Source organism: Triticum dicoccoides, chromosome 7A (assembly GCF_002162155.2).
Source record: "Triticum dicoccoides isolate Atlit2015 ecotype Zavitan chromosome 7A, WEW_v2.0, whole genome shotgun sequence".
Classification (NCBI taxonomy): Eukaryota; Viridiplantae; Streptophyta; class Magnoliopsida; order Poales; family Poaceae; genus Triticum; species Triticum dicoccoides.
In genome coordinates, this window is record NC_041392.1 from 82,986,225 (window position 1) to 83,007,572 (window position 21,348).

Below are 21,348 nucleotides of genomic sequence, written 5' to 3' on the forward strand. Positions count from 1 at the left end.
GGGACCCACCAGCCCCCCGACTGCTGGGACCCACCAGCTACATCTTCGCACGCAAGGAAGTGCGTCCGGGCAAAAAAAACGATTTGCCCCCTGTCTGCTAGGACCCACCAGCTACATCTTCGCAGGCAAGGAAGTGCCTGACAGCCGGGACCCACCTGGTCGAAGCGTACATAGCGTTGCCATTCTGGTCGCGAACGTGTACGTACATACTGGTCGATGTAGAGGCGCGCACGTGTCGTAGTAGAGGTGCGCACATGTCGTAGTAGAGGCGCGCACGTAGCATGTACACATACGTACGGCGGCCAGGGTGCAAGAAAGAAAATACGGCCATGTATGTGTACATATGGGCGGGGTCTCGAATGCCTACTCGCGCATACGTACGGCGAGGGCTCATGTACATGGCTGGGTCGGAACGGAGAAACAGCGTCGTCGTCGTGTTCATGGGGAGGCAACGGAATTCGTCGTGTTCATGGGGAGGCAACGGAATGCGTCGTGTTCATCGGGAGGCAACACAGCTGGGTCGGAACGGAATGCGTGGTCGTGTTCATCGGGAGGGCTTGGACGGAACAGGCGATGGAAACGAGGCCTGGCGTACCGCAGAATGGAGGAAACGGCCTTGTGTTCGACCGGCCACGTTCGAAACGGGATCCTGTTCATCGGGAGGGGTCTGGCGTACTGCAAAACGGAGGAAACGGACCTCCTACGATCGAAACGGGGGTCCTCTTGATCAGGAGGGGTGTGGCATACCGCAAAACGGAGGAAACGGACCTCCTACGGTCGAAACGGGGGTCCTGTTGATCGGGAGGGGTGTGGCGTACCACAAAACGGAGGAAACAGACTTGTGTTGGAGCACTACGGTCGAAACGGGGGTCCTGTTCATTGGGAGGGTGTGGCGTACCGCAAAACGGGACTCCGCGGGATACTGTTCATCTCCACCGTCGACCCCCTCCAGCCTCCACGAGCTACTGTTCATCCATCGTCGACCTCCTCCAGCCTCCACGGGCTCCTGTTCATCCAGCCTCCACCGCGCGCTACTCCACCGGCTACTGTTCAACCACCCCTCCACGGGCACCCCTCCAGCGTCTACTGTTCATCCAGCCCTCCACACCATGGGTCCTGTTCAACCACCCCTCCACGGGCACCCCTCCACCGTCTACTGTTCATCCTGCCCTCCACACCACGGGGTCCTGTTCATCCACCCCTCCACCATCTACTGTCCATCCTGCCCTCCACACCACGGGGTCCTGTTCATCCACCCCTCCAACGGCACCCCTCCACCGTGTATTATTCATCCAGCCCTCCACCACACCACAGGGTCCTGTTCATCCAAAGGCAACACCACCGTTCACTGTTCATCCAGAGGCAGAATCGATCGGCTTCAGTTAGCAGCAGTAGCCAAGGAATCGCTCGATCGGGTTCAGTTAACAACCATCGATTGATCGCTCGGGTTCAGTAATGCGTAGCCTGCAGTGCAATCGCTCGGGTTCAGTTAGAGCCCAACGCCTCGCTCGGGTTTAGTTAGAGCCAACGCCTCGCACACACGCATGTACGTGTACGAGAGAAACGCGCATCACTCGGCCCCCGACCTCCCACCGTAATCGGGAACTCCCCAGAATTTTCCTCCCCCTCGCTTCCACCATGGTTTTTTCCGTCATGGACGGCCCAAAGAATGTCATGCAGCTGCGTCTCTGGCCCGCCCCGGACGAAAAGCCCATTTTCTGTCATGATTTTTTGTCATAGAAGTAGGAGCCCACATCATCTATGATGATACCGGGTTTTGTCACAATTATTGTCATAGAAGTGTCATATGTATGACAGAAAAAATTTCGTTCGACCCAAAATGTCACGGATGTGTCTTTTTTTTGTAGTGTATATACAACATTCAAACACTGACTAGTGACTAGTACTGACATAAACAGCACGACATGATAGTTCATAAGAAGTCTTGCTACACCATCAAAACGCACCCATCTGCAGCTCTCAGACTCTCATGATCCAGACGAGAATGACATTCTAAACAGAGCCAACTATTACATAGTAAGAGTGACATAGACGAGGATAACCAAATGACAAGGAATATGCATAACAAAAGAAAGAACTACCCATCCAGAACAAGCAGCAAAGGCAACAAAGTCATTCGAAGAGATGATACAACACCATCATAATTTGCAGCCCCGCTTCAGAGACCAATGATCCGTAGACACCAGTACTCCACCCTTTCGACGCAACAGCCCAATTACCTATCAACCTAAAGGCTTGAAACACATCACTGCCTGTCGTAATTGAGACATCCAAGGATCAAAGTTGATCCGGATGCCTTTGTCATTCTCACCTTCTTTTGGCTGCAGGCTGTATTGTTGACAATCAGGGGAGTTTGCTCCCGAACTCCTATGGCTCGCCGTGTAGACATAGTTTTCCATAGCAAACAGAGCCTCTCTGCCATCAAGGTCCTTGCCAACGGTGATCTCCTGGTTAATTGTATAATTGAGTCTGAGAAACAGAGAATGTGAACCAAGGCTGTTTACCCGCCTCCAACTAAAAAATCCTGAAGGCCCCAACAAGCTGGTATCCTGCTCATAGACGTAACAACCACTATCCGGATACTCACGTATTTCACGGTGCTTGTATACAGTGGGGTTTCTACAATATAACTTTTCTGGCTCATGTGTCCGAATGATCATCAGTCTTTTGCTACCGTCTGATCGAGCGAGGAACCAGTTGTGCTTCCCTATTTTTGGCAAAGGTGGTGTGATTACAAAGGGTAGTAGCTGTAGGGACACTGCATCATATCAAAAAGGACAGGCATTGTTAATCTAAGATCAGCATTGTTTAGAGTATGAGTAGGATAATGCAAGAAACGGCATTGATATGTCCCTATTGGAACTGGGAGGAAAATACAGGGAAATGTATACTGGGTTCGAAAATATAGAAGTGCCATGCGTGGTTATACTCATGTTATCTCGCAATCGATTCTTCACAGGAAAACTACCATGTCATGCATGTTATGGAATCATGTTCTATCCTCACAAACAAATTCTTCAAGGTAACTAACAGACCATGCATTGTTATATACTCGTGTTCTGTGGGCAAAATTTTTGTGAGGATATTATTCTAGCCATTGATTGCTGAAGGGCGAATATAGGTATGTACACGTGGTAAGCATTACAGGATTTCACTACTTACAAATATAGAGTTCTCCATATGCACATTTACTTCCCTAATGTATGGTTAGATGAAACCAACAATGTGGTGCATGTTTCTACATCATGAAAATGAGGAAACTAACATGGCCATTGATACACACTCATATTTAGTAGTAGTATATAGATTACTATAAAATAAGGAGAATATCCATATATTCTTAACCGTTTGATTATTCAGGGGTACAAATTGGCTGTAATGACATGATCACAATCGCATGAATTAACTCATTCCAAATATAGCTGATTTACGGCGTCTCTAATACATTGCCATAGTTCTGCTCAAATTCTGCTCAAACAGGGATATGCCAATCATCACAAAAAGTTCAAACAGTGTCATGGCGTCATCATTAACATGAGACGGAAACAACTTACACGTGCCGTCCCAGCAATACGTGGTGCCATCTACTTTGCCGATCACGTAGATGATTCCATTGTGTTCAATAGCATCATAGAAGTGTGTATCAGCTTTGACGATGATCCACTGCAAGTTGAGTTGTATCCATCTAAAGAAGGCACCGGCGTAAAGATAGGCGATTCCCTTGTCGTACAAGGCGATTAGCTTGAAGTCTGCGTAATCCGCATGTCGTGTGGGCACTTGGAAGATTACAATATTCTGCAAAACAAGGCCCGTCCAACTGACGTGGTAATCTAGATGACTAGGACCACGATGGTAATACTCTATATAATCCAACGGAGGAAGGATAATCTCATGGGAGGTCTGGAAGTTCACGAGCACCAACTTTTTACCGTCTTCTCTGACAGCAGCCATCCAGTGGGAGTTCATGCCGACCCAGTACATACCTGCCAAGAAGTTTCGAGCGATGGTGATCGGATCGAAGTCGAGGGAAATGATGTATGGCGACCCACTACATACCTGTAAAGAAGTTTCGGCTAATGGAGATCGGATTGAAGTCGAGGGGCATCATGTACGCCTCCGTATCATGGTGAGCCAATCTCGCAAGACCAGATAGCAGCAAGTAGGGTGTCTTGAAAAGCTTTGGCCTCGCTTCAATGATGGCCGTGTGCATGCCCCTCGAGCATGCAGCCAGCCACAGGGCGCTCAACATATCCATACACGAACAACAGAGGTCGAGGACGTCACTGGGGAGATAGCTCCAATCGCGGATCATATGGATCCTGCACGGTTCGCGTTTGGCCATGGTGGAGTTTGGAAGGTGGGGTTTTGGGGGCTTGATTTACGGGGGAGAAGGCTGTCGGTGCTGGAGCGGCTAGTAAGGGAATAGTGGTACTGGGGGAGGCGAGCGAGGCGAGGGTATGCGGGGGCACAATGAGATAATGAAGAGTGACCTCAGGATCTCCGGCGAGACGGAGATGAAGATGGAGTGGTGCTAGGGGAGAGGGAGACGAGGCGAGGCATGCTATACAGAGGCGGTGACAGTGACTGCACAGTGCACAAGGTGAGGCTGACTTTGGTAACCCGGACATGCCGCCTGGACTAGTGTCACCTCGGGCACAGGGTCTTGTCACTTCATTGTGAGGACCGGATGAATAATAGTATTTTGACCATCAAGTGTACCACAGTTGTACTACTACTACTACTACTAGTAGTAAGAGTAGTAGGAACATGAGTACACTCCCGTGCTAGCGTGCCTCTGGGTTCACTTCATCCTCCAGCTATCATCCATATTGGAAGCAGAACCAAATTCTCGTGCATGCAGAATCGCGAAGAAGGACTTTTCATTTTTGAGGATAACCGCATATTCCTTAACCATAGTAGGAACATGAGTAGTACTCCCTCCGGTCCTCTTTTGTCTACGCATAACTTTTTACAGTATATACCCTTTTGCATGCGCCCATTTCCCTCCATGCCCCACATTCACACAATTAATTAGCATACGCATGAGCAGCTGCAGCCCGACTCCAGCCAATAAACTACAGCATGCAAGTGGGCCACTCTGTGCGTGTGGGAGAGAGAAAAGGCAACCGAAGAGCCCGTCCAATCCATTGCATGCCGCAGTCAAACCACCGCACCTCTCCTCATGCATGTGCATAACTTCTCCCATTTACTTCTCCATCGGGAACCGATTTTCCTCGGCTTTTTCACTACTCCTTGATCTTCATTTGCATCCAAACCACACTGCATTCACATTGTTTTAACCTCTTCGCATCCTCTTGGAGTAATTCCGAAGCCCCCTATAAATAATCATCTTCTTCAGTTAGATTAGCCATCTAATCCTAATTCTCCAAACCATAGCCCTCCGGTCCAGCGGTTCCAAATGGCGAAAGAGATCGAGATGCAGGTTTTTGGCGTCCAACATGTCCTCGTCGAAGGCTCGTTGAGCATAGTTGCCACAGTCACCGACCACCCAAGGGTTGTTCGGAAGTTGATCAACAATGTATCCAACTCCCTCCAAAAGGTAGAGATGAATGTCATAGGTCTCGACGCAGAGTACACGGAGCGTGCCACCGGGAAGATCCAATGTGCCGCTGTCCTTCAATTGTGCCTCGAAGAAGAAGAAGAAGAAGAAGAAGAAGAAGAAGAAGAAGAAGAAGAAGAAGAAGAAGAAAAGAAGCGTGGGTCCGCTTGACTATAAGGAACTCTGTATCCGCCTAGCTTTCTCTACTACTCCTTCTAGTGATCGTATGCAATGCATGTGTCCGTAGACATGACAGCTTGTCCATGGAAGTTCAACTACGGCGACCATCATGTTTCATCAACTGCCACTCGCGATTCCCACAACGCCGCTCCAACCCATGGCACCACGTCCCCCGACGTGCGCCTCACCCCTCTCGGCCGCACCGCCCCTCTGCCTTCGTGTGCATGACATGTGGGCCACCTTAAATGCGGCGAGCATCAAGTTTCTACCACAGCCACATGTGATTCCCATGACGCCGCACGAACCCATGACACCACACGTCCTGCACCATCGAATTTTCATCCAGCGGCTGTGACACATTTCGTCCCGGGCATCAATCCTCAGCTGGAGTACTTCTGTACTACAGGTAGTACCCGCCGGTGTGGCCATCTACACCTCGTAATGCCCTGACGCCCAGCTGTGGCACCCTCATCACGGCCACGCCACCACCGGCCGGTTCATCTCGAACGAGTGAGTCACGAACCACACCACCACCATGAGAATGGCATGTGGGCCAGCCGCATTTAAGGTCCACTTGTCATTGACTCGTAGGCCGGGCACTAAGCCACTGAAGTTCGGTCCCGTGGGCCCTAAGAGGGAAATATAACTCCTGCGGCAGGCCTTGTGGTGCTCCCGCAGTACGAGCTTGTGCCAAACCCAGAATTTATTTCTTACTACTACCAACTACTAGTAAGGTACACGTGCATTGCACGCATGATATTCTGGTGGTTTGTGCATTTTGCTTCTACATGTGGAGTCTTCTAGATTCTACATGTGGCAAAATTTGGTGGAGTGTAGGTGATATCCAACGACCAGTAGTTCTCGTATTTGCCATCTTTGTACCGTCGGATTGGCTTCGTCCAATGACCAACTTTCAAAGTTATGGTTTGGTTTGCAGCCTAAGAGTGCCACGCCTAATCTTAGGCATGCCGGCATGTGTTTGGTTCATTGCTACACTTGTGGCTTGCCACACTTTTCTAGCTACATGGTCCACATGTCATAGACTCGACTTCTTGCCAAATCTTGCCACACTTGTGGTGGCCATTTTGTTAGCCACATTATTTGTGGTAGACACACTTTGCCTTAGCTTAGTTGTGGCAAAGTTAGTCATGAATGAAGTTCAACCATGGAGTCTTCTAGATTCTACATGTGGCAGAATCTGGTGGAATGTAGATGATATCCAACGGCCAGTAGTGCTCGGATTTGCCATCTTTGTACCGTCGGATTGGCTTCATCCAACGACCAACTTTCAAAGTTATGGCTTTGTTTGCAGCCTAAGGTTGCCACGCCTAAGCTTAGGCGTGCCACGAGTGTGTTTGGTTGCTTTCTCATCTCAGCATAGTTGTTCCCTCTTCATGCATGCTCAACTCAACACCCCTCTTCATGTATGCTCTCTTCATTCATGCTTCTAGTGTATTTGTGCTAATCTAGGGTGGACTCATGCACCCTCCATACACTCTACCAAACACCAAAAATGGGTCGAGAAGGGAACTCTTGGGATCATGCAACCTTCATACACCCTACCAAACACACCAGGCTTGTGTTTGGTTCATTGCTACACTTGTGGCTTGCCACACTTTTCTAGCTACATGGTCCACATGTCATAGACTCAACTTCTTGCCAAATCTTGCCACACTTGTGGTGGCCATTTTGTTAGCCACATTTTTTGTTTCAGACACACTTTGCCTAAGCTTAGTTGTGGCAAAGTTAGTCATGAATGAAGTTCAACCATGGAGTCTTCTAGATTCTACATCTGGCAGAATCTGGTGGAATGTAGATGATATCCAACGGCCAGTAGTGCTCGGATTTGCCATCTTTGTACTGTCGGATTGGCTTCATCCAACGACCAACTTTAAAAGTTATTCACACACTATATAGGGGGTATAGATATAGATGTGCCGGCCCGTTGCAATGGATCCAAAGTATATTTGTTTAGTAGAGTGCACTCTAAACACATTATCTATTTATTTTTCTCTAACCTTTCGTAGCCATGCAACCAAGCCACATAAGCTTCATGGGTGCCCCCCACATCATATTATTCATACTACGTTGACAGAAAAAAAGCTAAATCACCCAAAACAAGATCTTCCCATTTTTTGTTCCTACGATGTTGTGTCGTGCACATACCTACTAGTTGTATAGTGGTAGTACTAGTTGTATAGTACAAACTTGGTACTAGTAGGAGCAGAGTAGTACGGAATGCTCCTACTCTATCAACGAGCCCCATCTGACACCAAATTTCTTGGCTTCCGTGCTACAGCTAGATCTTCCCCTCGTTTCTGTTTTCCAACCCGGCGGCGGGCAGGGTGCGGTTTGCCAATAGTCGGTTTGCTCAACGACGTCCCACATGAAAATGAAAATGCTAGGCAACATGCCTTCCCTAAGCTATGTGTCGTGCCGAACGGGCCGTGGAGTACTCCCGATTCCCGGGCGTGTGGGGGGGAGTGCGACGCGAACACGGCAGGCCTTTTCCTTTTACTAGCAATGTGCATGTGCGTTGCTTTCAAGTTAATAAGGGGTTTTCTGAAAATTGGAGCAAAGAAGTGGGCTATTGTTGCAAAAATGCCACAACTTACCTCACAACTGTTAGATGTAGATCTAATGGTCAGAAACGACGGATGGCAGACACACCACCATCACCAACTGAGTATTTTATAGGAGTATATATTTCTCAAGCTGTTTTGATGAGGTGAGAGAGGGATGTGGTTGCTTTCAAGATAATAAGGGGTTTTCTGCAAATTGGAGCAGACAAGTGGGCTATTGTTGCAAAAATGCCACAACTTACCTCACAGCCGTTAGATGCAGATCTAATGGTCAGAAACGACGGATGGCAAACACACCACCATCACCAACTGAGTCTTTTATAGGAGTAGGTGTAGAGAAACATGTATAAATTGTAACATTTTGGTTCTGCTCCTTGGCACGATCGATAGATAGAAATAAAGATTGGAAACGCTAGGGCGGGGCTATTTCCGCCAGATAAGGAGGGTACATAGTAGCTAGGTTGGCGCATCGTCGGTTTGGTCACACGCGGTCCGACATGTTCTAGTGTTTCTATCAAGATGCCCGCGCGTTGCACGAAGTTGATGGAAAAGGTAAGCACAACTTATAAATTGACGGATGGAGTACTAGTTATAGTGATGCATATAATTAAGCAAAGGGATCTCACATGTCGGTATTGACTGGAACGAGAATGCAACACCACAATAAGAATTATGGCCACGATGATGATGCGATCGCACTGGTGGTTACAGAAGGCAAGAAGAAAGATGCATCCATCAACGTACAACGTCCTCCTCCTCAACTTAGTGCGTCGGGCCACCGACCGGCGACTAAGGAGCGGCGGCTTTTGTGGCGAGGTCGAGGTGCTTCTCAGCAAAGGCATCCAAGGCTTCCAGCCGGTTGAGGAAGGCCAACATCGGAGCGTCCTCACTAGCCTTGTAGATACCTATGTACATGATTTGCTTGTACACGTGGATGTGTAGGTCGACGAATTCTTGCAGGGTGAGGTGCCTCGCGGCGAGCGTGACCTCCAGGTGGACACTCTTTGTGGCGTCGGCGGGCAGTCGCAGGGCCACCAGTGCTTGAAAGAGGTTCCGGCCATGGAGGCCGATTAGGGTGGCAGGCAATGAGGAGCCCGGGCGTGCGGGCTGGAGGAGTACAGCGATGTCGTCCACGAGCTTCTTGAGGACGGTGAACTTGTTGGTGGTGGCAATGATCATCTGGTCCAACTGAGAGTCGTAGTTGGCGTCGACGACGGCCATCCACGAGCCGGTCTCCAACACCGTCTGGAGACGATCCTCGGCGCCATGCCGCAGGTCGACGTCGTGGACCATCTGGCACAGCCGCTGGCCGCTCGCGCGCATCGCCGCCATGGGTCTGGAATGAGCTCTTTTGCGCTTAGTGTAGGTGCTTAGGCAAATGCTTAGGTGCGTATGATGTGGAGATGCATTGGAATGGAGAGGCTTCTTTATATGCAGGCAAACTGCGTTGCATTAACATCGTGCAGCCTCTTTTCCCGGTCCTCCTCCCATTACATCCCTCATGCATTAATTGAAGGAGGATGCATTGGCCATTCAACATTTCGGGAACCGCTACTCCCTCGCTCGTCTGCATTAAAGTTGTATCGGGAACTGCACCGCCCGCTGTCAAATCGAATAGTACTGCGCCGCCCGCTGCACACCCGGCTGAACACGCCTCCTCGCCTCCATCAAACCCTTCCGTTAAACCCGCATGCAAACCAAGAAACCTACTCCGGCCACACGTCCGTTCATGAGCGGGCTAGAATTAAACGCAACACCGGCCGAGCTCCTCCCGTACGCCCTTAGTTTAAACGAGGCTAGACGCCGGCCAAGCTCCTACCGTCCGCCCTCTATTTACACGAGGCCAGATAGACAGCGGGCAAGAATCGCACCCCTCCGCCGCTCCCCCATCTCCGCCTTCACCATTTTCTCCACTCTTCCGATGACTTCCGAGGAGCCGTTCTCCGGCATATTACCCAGCTGGATGGCCTGCCGAGCCCTCCGGATACGGGCGAGGCCGCTCGGTGCTTCACCAACCTCGCTTGGCCCGACGGAGCCAGTTGCCGCCCCAAGCAGGCGCGTGGTTCAGCAACTCACCGTTCCAGTTCAGCTTGATGAGGAGTGGCGAGTTGCTCCACGCCGGCACGGCGGCGAGCACACCGGTACGGGCATCGTAGATGTCGTGTCATACCGTGCCTCCCGTGTCTGTGGGCACACCTCCCGTGCATGCGGCAGCGCCATGCAGGCAGAGACAGAAGCCGGGTGCGTGGACAGCGGCGAGTCGGTGGCCAGCTTCTTCGTGTCGGCCGCCATCATCGAGGAGAAGTAGAACACGGGAGGCCGCCGCCACTTGGGTCCCATGAAGGCCACCGCCGAGGCGACGACTGCGCATTCAGGTGGTTTCTTTGCTTCTTCATCTCTTCCGAGGACCTTCATCGACCCCGCAAAGTTTTGCCACACATGAGGAAGACAAAGGGATCCGCGAGCGGTCATTTAGATTATGTACTCCCTCTCCAGCTGGCGGGAAATTTTTGTTCTAAGAATGGATAAATTGTATGCATCTATAACTAAAATAAGTCTAGATGCATCCATTTCTAGGACAAGTATTTCCGGACGGAGGGAGTATTAATTATACCAAGATAGCCGGATTGGCACCGCTTAGTTCATGTAAATGTAATGAAATCCATAATGTTTATACGAAGATCCAGCTTTTTTATACGAAATCCTTCATGCTTATATGAAATCAGTCCGTGTTTGCACGAATTTCATCTGGTTGGTTAGAGTTGTGAAAATGTATGCCGTTGGCGTTTGATGTCGTCCTCCGCGGAAGGAAACGGGAGGAAATTTGTCGGCTGCCGTTGGAGATGCTCTTATGCTGGAAATAATAGAGTGACATCCAATCCATTTGAGTTAATTGCGTGTATGATTGTCCCTCTATAAAAAGTTAATTGCATGTACAGTGTACACGTGACTTGCAGGGTAGCTACAGCTTCATACAGAAAGTTAAAAAGAAACAAGTCCATCCTTAATCTTGTATTCTAAGTACTCTGTGGTTTCCACTATCAGTACAGTAGCGAAAGAAGTATATATTAAATAAGTAATATATAATATAAAAATCTAAAGTTAAAGACACAATTCGAACACATGTCGTCGCATTGTGAGCATCCGACGCTAACCAGTCCAGCACATTTTTGTTGTAGACCATGCTGCTGATATATCTCCATGTCTACTCTTATACTCCATCCGTTCCTAAATATTTGTATTTTTCAGATTTCAAATGGACTACCACATACGGATGTGTATGTAGACATATTTTAGAGTGTAGATTCACTCATTTTGCTCCATATGTAGTCACTTGTTGAAATCTCTAAAAGGACAAATATTTAGGAATGGAGGGAGTAGAAAACAGAGTTGGTGATGATGGTGTGCGTGCCGTCCTGCAATATAGGCCGTCGGATTTATATCTAACGGATAGGAAGAAAACTATGGCAATTTTGCAAAAATATACCCACACCCCTCTCCACGTTCGCAAATACGGCCTTCCCTCGTTCATCCTTTTCTCTCACAAGATAAACTACTCATACAAATGCATCTTGATGTTCCGTGCAATGCATGAGCATCTAGCTAGTTTCTTTTAAAATAGTTACTGCGATAATTGGGTTGAAGTGATATATTTTATGTCTGCCCCGAATGATTACGGATTCACTAGTAGTAACAAAGAAAAGGTTGCCTTGTTAATTAACAGAAAACAGGGTGAAAACTATCACATGAGGCCGGTAAAAACGACGCACACTGGGTTCAGCGTCATCGTCACTACAGCTGTGCGCGCATGAGAAGTATACATATCGAGGGGGCTATTGAGAGAGGCACAGAGACACAATGTTCGAGAGAGAAACCAATTGACAAATTACAATCAGATTGAGTTGTCACCCTTCTGCTGTCATTGTTGGGGTGGGGGGAGTGGGAGGGAGAGAAAAGACGTATCGAGAGTGTGCGCGGTAGGCACAGAGGCACAACTAGCGAGTGTGTGTGTATGTGTGTGTGTGTGTGTGTGTGTGTTTGAAAGAGGAGTAGATAGATTACTATCAAGATCGAGATGCCGTCCTACTCCTTCGGTGTCGGGTAGTGTGTGTGTGTGTGTGTGTGTGTTTGTGTGTGTGTGTATGTGTGTTTGAGAGAGAAGCCAGTCGGTAGATTAGTATCAAGATCGAGGTGTCACCCTACTCCTTCGGTGTTGGGAAGTGTGTGTGTGTGGTTGTGTGGGTGTGGGTGTGTGTGTCGGGGGCGGGGGGGCAGTGACACTTACATATCCTGTCACATCCCTAGTTATGGCCTGTCCTATGCCTGCTTCCATCTGAGCATCATGTTTAAATTTTTGAAACCTGAACTGAGGAATATTGGAAGCCTCAAAAACTTAAATAAAAGAGGGGCAAAAACCCTAGAAATCTCATTCATTGCTCCAAAATGCTCTTCTTAAATGTTTGATAATTTTTGGTAAGGGTTCTGGTCCCAACCAAAATATTGAACATTTTTAAGGATTTATTTTTGGGACTTTGAATTTAATTCATTAGCTATTTGAATTTGAATTATATTCATATAATTAGAATATAATTTCAAATATCCCTGAATTATTTTATGAGCTTTTGGAAAAGTCCATCTAGCAAAATAAAATATTCAGAGGAGCTTTGGCATTGTTAGAATTATTATTTTAATTCAAAACAGTGGCAAAAGAATTAAATAAAAGAAAAACAGAACAGAAATAAATAAAAAGAGCAAAGCTTACCTGGCGCTTACCTGTCCACCAGAGCCGGCCCAGCTCCCCCAGCGGCCCAGCCCGCCACCGCTACCCCCCCTGTCGCCTTCCTCCTCTGCCAGGAGGACGGGCACGCGCCCGGCGCGCGCGGCCACGCGCCCCGGCCACCTCCTCCCTGCCTGGCTGCCTCCTCCTCCCCTGGTCCCTCCCGCGACGCCACGCAGCCCCCGACCCCCTCTCACTTCTCCCTCACTCTCCCGCGTCCTCATCCTCTCCCCGGAACACTCTCCCCCTCCTCTGTTCTCCTCACCCGAATGGAGCCCCGTCGCCACCGACGCCGTTCGCCGCGGCCACCACCACCCTCTCGCCTCCCCGACGCCTCCCAGAGCTCCGCTGTTCCGCCCTCGTCCTCCTCATCGTCTCACGCGACCAGAAGGGCCCCGAGCAGCCGCCATCGACATCGTCTTCAAGCTTCGGCCCCGGCGCCCTTCTCCGTCAATTCGGCCACTCTGGCGCGCCCCCGAGCCCACTAACCCTCCCTACAGCTCCGCGGTGAGCCTCCGTGCAGAACCCCTCTCTTTCCCCTCGCGTTTGCGAGCTCTAGGCCATAGCTCCGCCGCGGCCGAACTCCGGCCGCCGCTGACCTCGTCGCCGCCGTCACTGCAGCCACTGGAGCTCCCACCCGAGTGCACCATCGTGCTCAGAACGTTTCCACGAGCCCGTTGCCTGCCGCAGCTCGCCCTCTCGCGCTCCCTAGTGGTCGCCCGTGTCTTACCCGAGCTCCGGCGGCCGCAACCGAGCTCGCCGTCATCAGCTCCGGCCTCCCCACGACCTAGCAACCACACCGCTCGACGCGCGGGAGCAAGGGCTCTCCAACGAGCCCAAGCACGGCCTCGTCCGTGCCCTGTAGCATGTTTCCGACGGTCGCCACCGTCCCGGACCTCGCCGGCGTCGAGACGCCGGTGGGGTTGACCCACTTGACCACGGCGGAACCCCCCTGGGTCGATGACAGGTGGGGCCAGCCCCTGTTAATTAGCTTAGGTGTTACATTAGTTAACACTAATTAAGTTAGCTAATTAGATAGGCCACTGACATGCGGGCCCCGCCCGGCTAACTAAGTTAGTTAGGGCTAACTAACTTGGTTAGTTGACTGGGTCACTGACCAGTGGACCCCACTGGTCAGGTTTGACCTGGTCGACGCCTTTGACCTGCTGACGTCACCCCGGCGTCATGCTGACGCAATATTCCTTTTCTGGAATTTAGTTTATTTTAAAAATAATCAGGAAATTCCAGAAAATAGCTAAAACTTCAATAAATCATAGAAATTCAACCGTAACTCCAAATTAAATAATTTATATATGAAAAATTATCAGAAAAATTCAAGGAATCCATCTGTACCATTTTCATGCATGTTAGAACAACTTATCACTACTGTTTAGGGCAAATGAAGTGAATGACATTTAAATAACCACATATGGAGTTTGAATTTGAATCTTGGATTCAAACCAACTTCATTTAATCTGGTTTTAGGTGCATTAGCCCAAAACACATTCATATTGCCATGTCATAGCATGCATCATATTGTGCATTGCATTGATCGTGTTTTTCTGTATTTGCCGGTAATTGTCCCTTCCCGATAGACGTGTACCGACGATGTGATCGATGACACCGATGAAGAGCTATATTATCTCCAGAAGTGCCAGGCAAGCAAAACCCCCTTGTTCATTCCGATAAAATCCCACTCTCTCGCTCCTGCTCTCTTTTACTGCATTAGGACAACAACAACATATTTGATACTTGCTGCGGTAGCTGAACCCTTTATCCTTTGCATGACCTGTCATTGCCACAGTAAATAGATGAAACCCACTAGCATGAGTAGGAGTTGTTTGAGCCCTGATGTGCCTACTCATTCATGCTTGTTTGTCATGCCTGCTACTGCTTAGAGTTGAGTCAGGTCTGATTCATCGGGGATGAATCAGAGGCGTGTGAACATGTCCTACTGTGTGAGCTAAGTGTGTGAACACGATTTGGTAAAGGTAGCGGTGAGAGGCCATGTAGGAGTACATGGTGGGTTGTCTCATTGCAGCCGTCCTCAGGAACTGAGTTCTGTGTTTGTGATCCATGACCAGCTACTACCACACATTGGAATGCTTAAGTGCCCCTCTCGACTTATTAATCAACATGATCTCTGTCCAGGAGTTGCAACTAGTTTCTGGTGTTTGTAGGTAGTGTTAGTAGTCTACCAAGTGGCACCCGGTACAGGTGGGCTTGGGACAGACTAGGCACAGTGGCCCGGTGTACCAAGTGGCACCCGGTTGGTGGGCTTGGGAACCCTGCACACATCGTTTGGGGCCGTAAGCGACACCCCGGCCGGATCTCCTTGTGGATGGAACCCGAATAGGCGATAAACCTGGACTAGGGACTTGTTCGGTTAGTCAGGTCGTGGCCGACTCCCTCGCCCGGCTTCCGCTTGAAGGTTGCCGAGGTACATGACGTGTACAGGGCGATAAGTGGCGAAAGCGTGTGTGAAGAAGTACACCCCTGCAGGGTTAACATCATCTATTTGAATAGCCGGATTCCTCGGATATGGAAACTTGGACCCCTGGTACAGTTCATAGACAAGTGAAAGTGGATACTCTAAAACACGCAAGATAAGCGTGAGTGCTATGGATGGCGTTCTCGTAGGGAGACGGGAGCGGATCCATAGTGGTGTATTGATATGGTGAATATGTGGACTCGTGTGCGCCACTTCAAAAGAGTTACTTGCAGTCGTAGTTCAGGATAGCCACCGAGTCAAAGCTGGCTTGCTGCAGTCAAACCCTACCATCCCCTTTGTTGATAATGATGCATATGTAGTTAGTTCTGATGTAAGTCTTGCTGGGTACATTTGTACTCACGTTTGCCTATTTTATGTTTTTGCAGAGAGACTTCGGTCTCACTAGTAGTTTCGCGTGGACTTCGACGTTTAGCTTGTTACCTCAGCTACGATCTTGTGCCCTCGGCAGGATCTGGTAGATAGTCAGGCTTCTCAGCCTTTTCCATTTATAGTTGTCTGTACTCAGACATGTTAAGCTTCCGCATGTGCTTTGACTTGTATGCTCTGACTGTTGGGTCATGAGACTCATGTTTGTAATATCTCGCTCCTCGGAGTCTATTGAATAAATATTTGAGTCGCAGAGTCATGTTGTGATGCCATGTTGTGTTTGCACATATCGAGCATATTGTGTGTATGTTATTGAAATGCTTGGTATGTGTGGGATCTGGCTATCTAGTTGTTTATCCTTAGTAGCCTCTCTTACCGGGAAATGTCTCCTGGTGTTTCCACTGAGCCATGGTAGCTTGCTACTGCTCCGGAACACCTAGGCTGGCCGGCATGTGTCCTTCTTCGTTCCTGTGTCTGTCCCTTCGGGGAAATGTCACGCGATGAATACCGGAGTCCTGTTAGCGCGCTACAGCCCGGTTCACCGGAGTCCTGCTAGCCCACTGCTACAGCCTGGATTCACTCGCTGATGACTGACACGTTCGATGCTGGGTCATGGATGCCTGTCCCTGTAAGTTTGTGCCACTTTGGGTTTACGACTAGCCATGTCAGCCCGGGCTCCTTATCATATGGATGCTAGCGACACTATCATATACGTGTGCCAAAAGGCGCAAACGGTCCCGGGCAAAGGTAAGGCGACACCCGTGGGAATACCGTGCGTGAGGACGCAAAGTGATATGAAGTGTTACATGCTAGATCGATGTGACATTGAGTCGGGGTCCTGACAGCGCTGGTATCAGAGCTTGACTGCCTGTAGGATTACCAAGCCAAACTGGTCGAAGTTGAGTCTAGAAATTCTTTAGTTATATAAGGGAATTGATTGTGGGATGGAACGTAAGGCTCTTTTACTTCTTATACCTTATGCCTTCTGATCCGAGTCATCTTATCCTTCCTACGGGGTTAAGAACTAGACCTTCTCTTTTTCTATCAGGATCACGTGTTACTAATCCGTAGACTTATAGAATTGTTGGAATTAAGTCTCAGTTCAGTTTCTACTTCCGTATGTTAACTGTTGATCCCGGAACCTTGATACTGTGATGTTGAGTGGTTATGCCACCATTTTGTGATTGTCTCAAATCTTTTTGAGCATTTACAGCCGTTATGCTGTCCAAGTCATCCCAGGTCTCTAAACAGTCTGATGCATTTGCAAATCCTTTCCTTCCGTCTGCGATGTCCCTTTTGGTCGGAATAAGCACACTAATCGGTAGGTTGAGGTACTTTGTTACCCCGGCGTAGATGTTGGAGCTACTATTATGACCCTAGGTGTCTTAGGGGATCATCTAGTAGTCTAGCCATGATTTATGTTCCAGTGTGATGACTCTGGCCGTCTTTATCGAAAGCATCCCGTGATGCCATTTAGTAGTAGGTATTCTATCCCTGGGTTTTGAACCCGAGATTCACCCTACTTGCTTCATGTTGATAGTTTTGCTCGTTCCTTTAGGTTATTAGTAACCTTTGCATTAGTCCTCGATGTTCGTGGTATTCCTTTCTTCCAAATACTATGAACCGCTTATGGCAGATGTTCCTCGCTGATCGAAAGATCACAATTAGAGTGCTCTCGATGGGTTCTCGATTCTACATTGTGACTCTGCCAGTTCTACCTTTCTGCATGGGTTATCGGGAAGAAATATGTGGAATTCGTTCGACATGCTAAACCATGCATCCACAACTCAGAAAATCGTATGTTCCTTTGAGTTGTCCCTCTTTAGTTGTCTTCTGACCCTCGTCTATCAATTGATAGTCAAGAGTATGCGTGCGTTCGCTTATCGATACCTATTACTCTTGTGGTCCGTCAAGCCATTCTATCGCGGAATGACTAGGAGAAACAAACTCCAGAACCTGACCCATATCCAGGGTTGGGTCAAAGAAGTTGTGCTTCGCAGATCAAATTGCTAATCCAACTTTTGCTCTGCTCTACCTTGGAGTATTACCATCTTTATATCGGGAATGATATAGGAATTGCACACCACCCTATGAACTCTTGGTATAGTGATACTTCTCGCCATCCTTTTTCATTCCTCGGTTCCGTGTTGTTGCAGCCGGAGTGCCGACAAGTGAATCATGATGTGTGAACTCAATACTCCTAGCAACCCCATTGCTTGGTAGTTAATGGACAATAATCTTATTCTTAGTATGTTGGTTATTGAATCACCATTCTAAGATTGATCGTGCTACCTAGTCCTTATTTCCTGGTGCACTCATTGATTGATGAGTTAGGATTTTGTCAAGTCCTCGCTCATTTGATCATATCATCTTGCCCTGAAAAGCAAGATTGTTCTCGAGCTTAGTAACATATCGGTGGTTCGTGATTTCCGAAGATCTTCTCAGAAGTATTACCAGGTTGTCACCTGACCGCTATGTTGAGCTCGTGATCAAGTTGGTTTCTTGTGAACCACCTTCTCTCCAAGAATCGGTGTTAGATATCCCTGAGCTAGTTGGTTAAGCTAAACGACAACATGGAGGGTTGGAAGATAAAAGCTTGCCTGACTTAGTTCGTTCCAAAGGGATATTCTTGTGTAGTGTGTGTTGAAGAAAGATGATATCTTCATCGATTGGTCCCTGTGATCAGTTGCTGGACCTATCGTCTTATCAATCCTTTGATTTGAGTGTGGGCTATCGTCAAATCAAGTCAGAACCAACGATGTTCGTAATGTTGTCTTCCTCGTGGTTGATCCCTCGAGCATACACCATTATATCTTTTGGGTCTGACCAATGCTATCACCGTGTTCACACGATGGTGGAAGTCCAGTGATATGGAAATTCCGATGAGTTGTTGTTGAGTTCATTGACAACATCCTTATCTCCTCCATGATGTTGTTGAACATTAAGTTAGTGTTGGAAACTTTTGAAAGCATTTTCTTCATGCTAGCTCATGAAGTACTTGTTTGATGAAAGGAGTGACTTCCTTTGATTCACGTGCATTTTGATGTAAGTTGCCGTCGTGAATTCGAGAAAGTTTGTTTTTGCTCCTTTGGAATCATCCCAAGTCGGTCATGCACGTGCGAAGAATTTTGTGGTCTGTTAGACTGATCATCTTCATTCCATATGTATATCCTAGCACACCAAGCCACTGATTGACTTGTTCAAGGAGAAGAAGTTCCTGCATAAGAGCTAATCCGGACTTATGTAAGGACTTCGATACCCTCGTTGATGGTTCCCCCTCCTGAACTCGGTAGTGTTTTATTGTAAGACTACCATGTGATCATGTTTGTCTGAGGCAGCGTGTTCACACATGTGTAGCAGAACTAGCTCATGTTTTGGAGCTTGCTATCGTAGTTCATTTCCCAAGAATCTCGCAACGTCATCTCGTCGATTTGTGTTGCAAACTTTCATTTTCTTCCTAGACTCGATGAGTCTGGAATATCCTGACACCAACCAGATCTGAATCTCAGGCAGATATGATGGTTGGAACATTTCCCAAGAACTATAATATTGGTCCCTCGATAACTGGTAAAGTGGATGTCGTGGCCAACACACCCAGCCGGAAGACCTATCATTGTAGTATCTTGTTTGAGGAAGTTGGCCACCTCCCCATAAGGATTTCGTAGGATTTACCTCCGTAACTGTTCCTTATGGATTCTATTGCTCCCGAAGTCCGACCTTTACTTGATGTTCTAGTTATCAAACCATATCTATGAAAGGGTTACACTAGCACGTCAAGGAGAACATTAGAAGCGGAGTGCTAAATGTCTCTCGGTCGATCATCCAGATTTTGTTTCCTTGGCCTTGCTAGGGTGAAATCTGAGTTGATGTTATCTTCCTATGCATCTGCCTCGTCCATCATTGTTCATCATGGTGGTATGTTGTGTTGCCAGGATCCTTGACACGGATGTTGGTAAAACCTTGATGAATATGGAAATGCTCAAGTTCTTGAGAGCACGCACAAGCGCTAGGTGTTATCATCGGCACTAACTGGGTTTGCTCTCAGTTTCCTCGGCAATGCTATGATCTTTTCAAACAGTGAATTCACTCTCTATGGTTGGGTCCTTCCCCAGTTACCAGAATCATTCCCAGCATTTGCATTTTGTTCCTAGCTTGCACCGCCAATGTGCCATTCTACCATGGGTCTCTTCCATCTCCGGTGATAAGCAAATTCATCCATTACGTTGTCTTCAACAAGGTAATCCACATCATCCAAGTCCGAGTATGCCATTCTACCGACCCCCTCCAAATGATCGCTTGTGATTGCCTTAGGCTGGTATAAAGAGTTTCAGTGATCTTTGAATCAAAGGTAATTCTTTTTGCCACTTAAGGGGATAATCTACGAATCACCCTCCTTCAGGATGTTTCGTCGTGGTATCATGGCAACTCAACTCCTCGCTACGTGGACAATCGTTTACCACCTTCTTAGGTGTGGAATTGTTGTCTACCTAGTGAACCTCGTCACCTACTCCACTCCATCCCTCTAGAGGTATGCTTCGTCTCTCAGCTCGAGAGATGTTGCTATGTCACATTCCGGGAGTTAATCCTGAGTTGTTCGACCTTCGAGAAGACCGATCCTTCCAGAGTTTTCCTTTCCTCTTCTTGTCATGATTAGCTGGAGTTCTCAGAGCAAGACGACAAGACAAAGATGGCGATCGAATCAACGTTCCTATGAAGTGCAACCTGAATCGTGAAGATTATACTAGTTGCGTTTACCCTTCACCTTACCCTACGCTTGAATCTCGAGACGAGATTCTTGTTTAGTGGGGGTGAGTTGTCACATCCCTAGTTCTGGCCTGTCCTATGCCTGCTTCCATCTGAGCATCATGTTTAAATTTTTGAAACCTGAACTGAGGAATATTGGAAGCCTCAAAAACTTAAATAAAAGAGGGGCAAAAACCCTAGAAATCTCATTCATTGCTCCAAAATGCTCTTCTTAAATGTTTGATAATTTTTGGTAAGGGTTCTGGTCCCAACCAAAATATTGAACATTTTTAAGGATTTATTTTTGGGACTTTGAATTTAATTCATTAGCTATTTGAATTTGAATTATATTCATATAATTAGAATATAATTTCAAATATCCCTGAATTATTTTATGAGCTTTTGGAAAAGTCCATCTAGCAAAATAAAATATTCAGAGGAGCTTTGGCATTGTTAGAATTATTATTTTAATTCAAAACAGTGGTAAAAGAATTAAATAAAAGAAAAACAGAACAGAAATAAATAAAAAGAGCAAAGCTTACCTGGCGCTTACCTGTCCACCAGAGCCGGCCCAGCTCCCCCAGCGGCCCAGCCCGCCACCGCTACC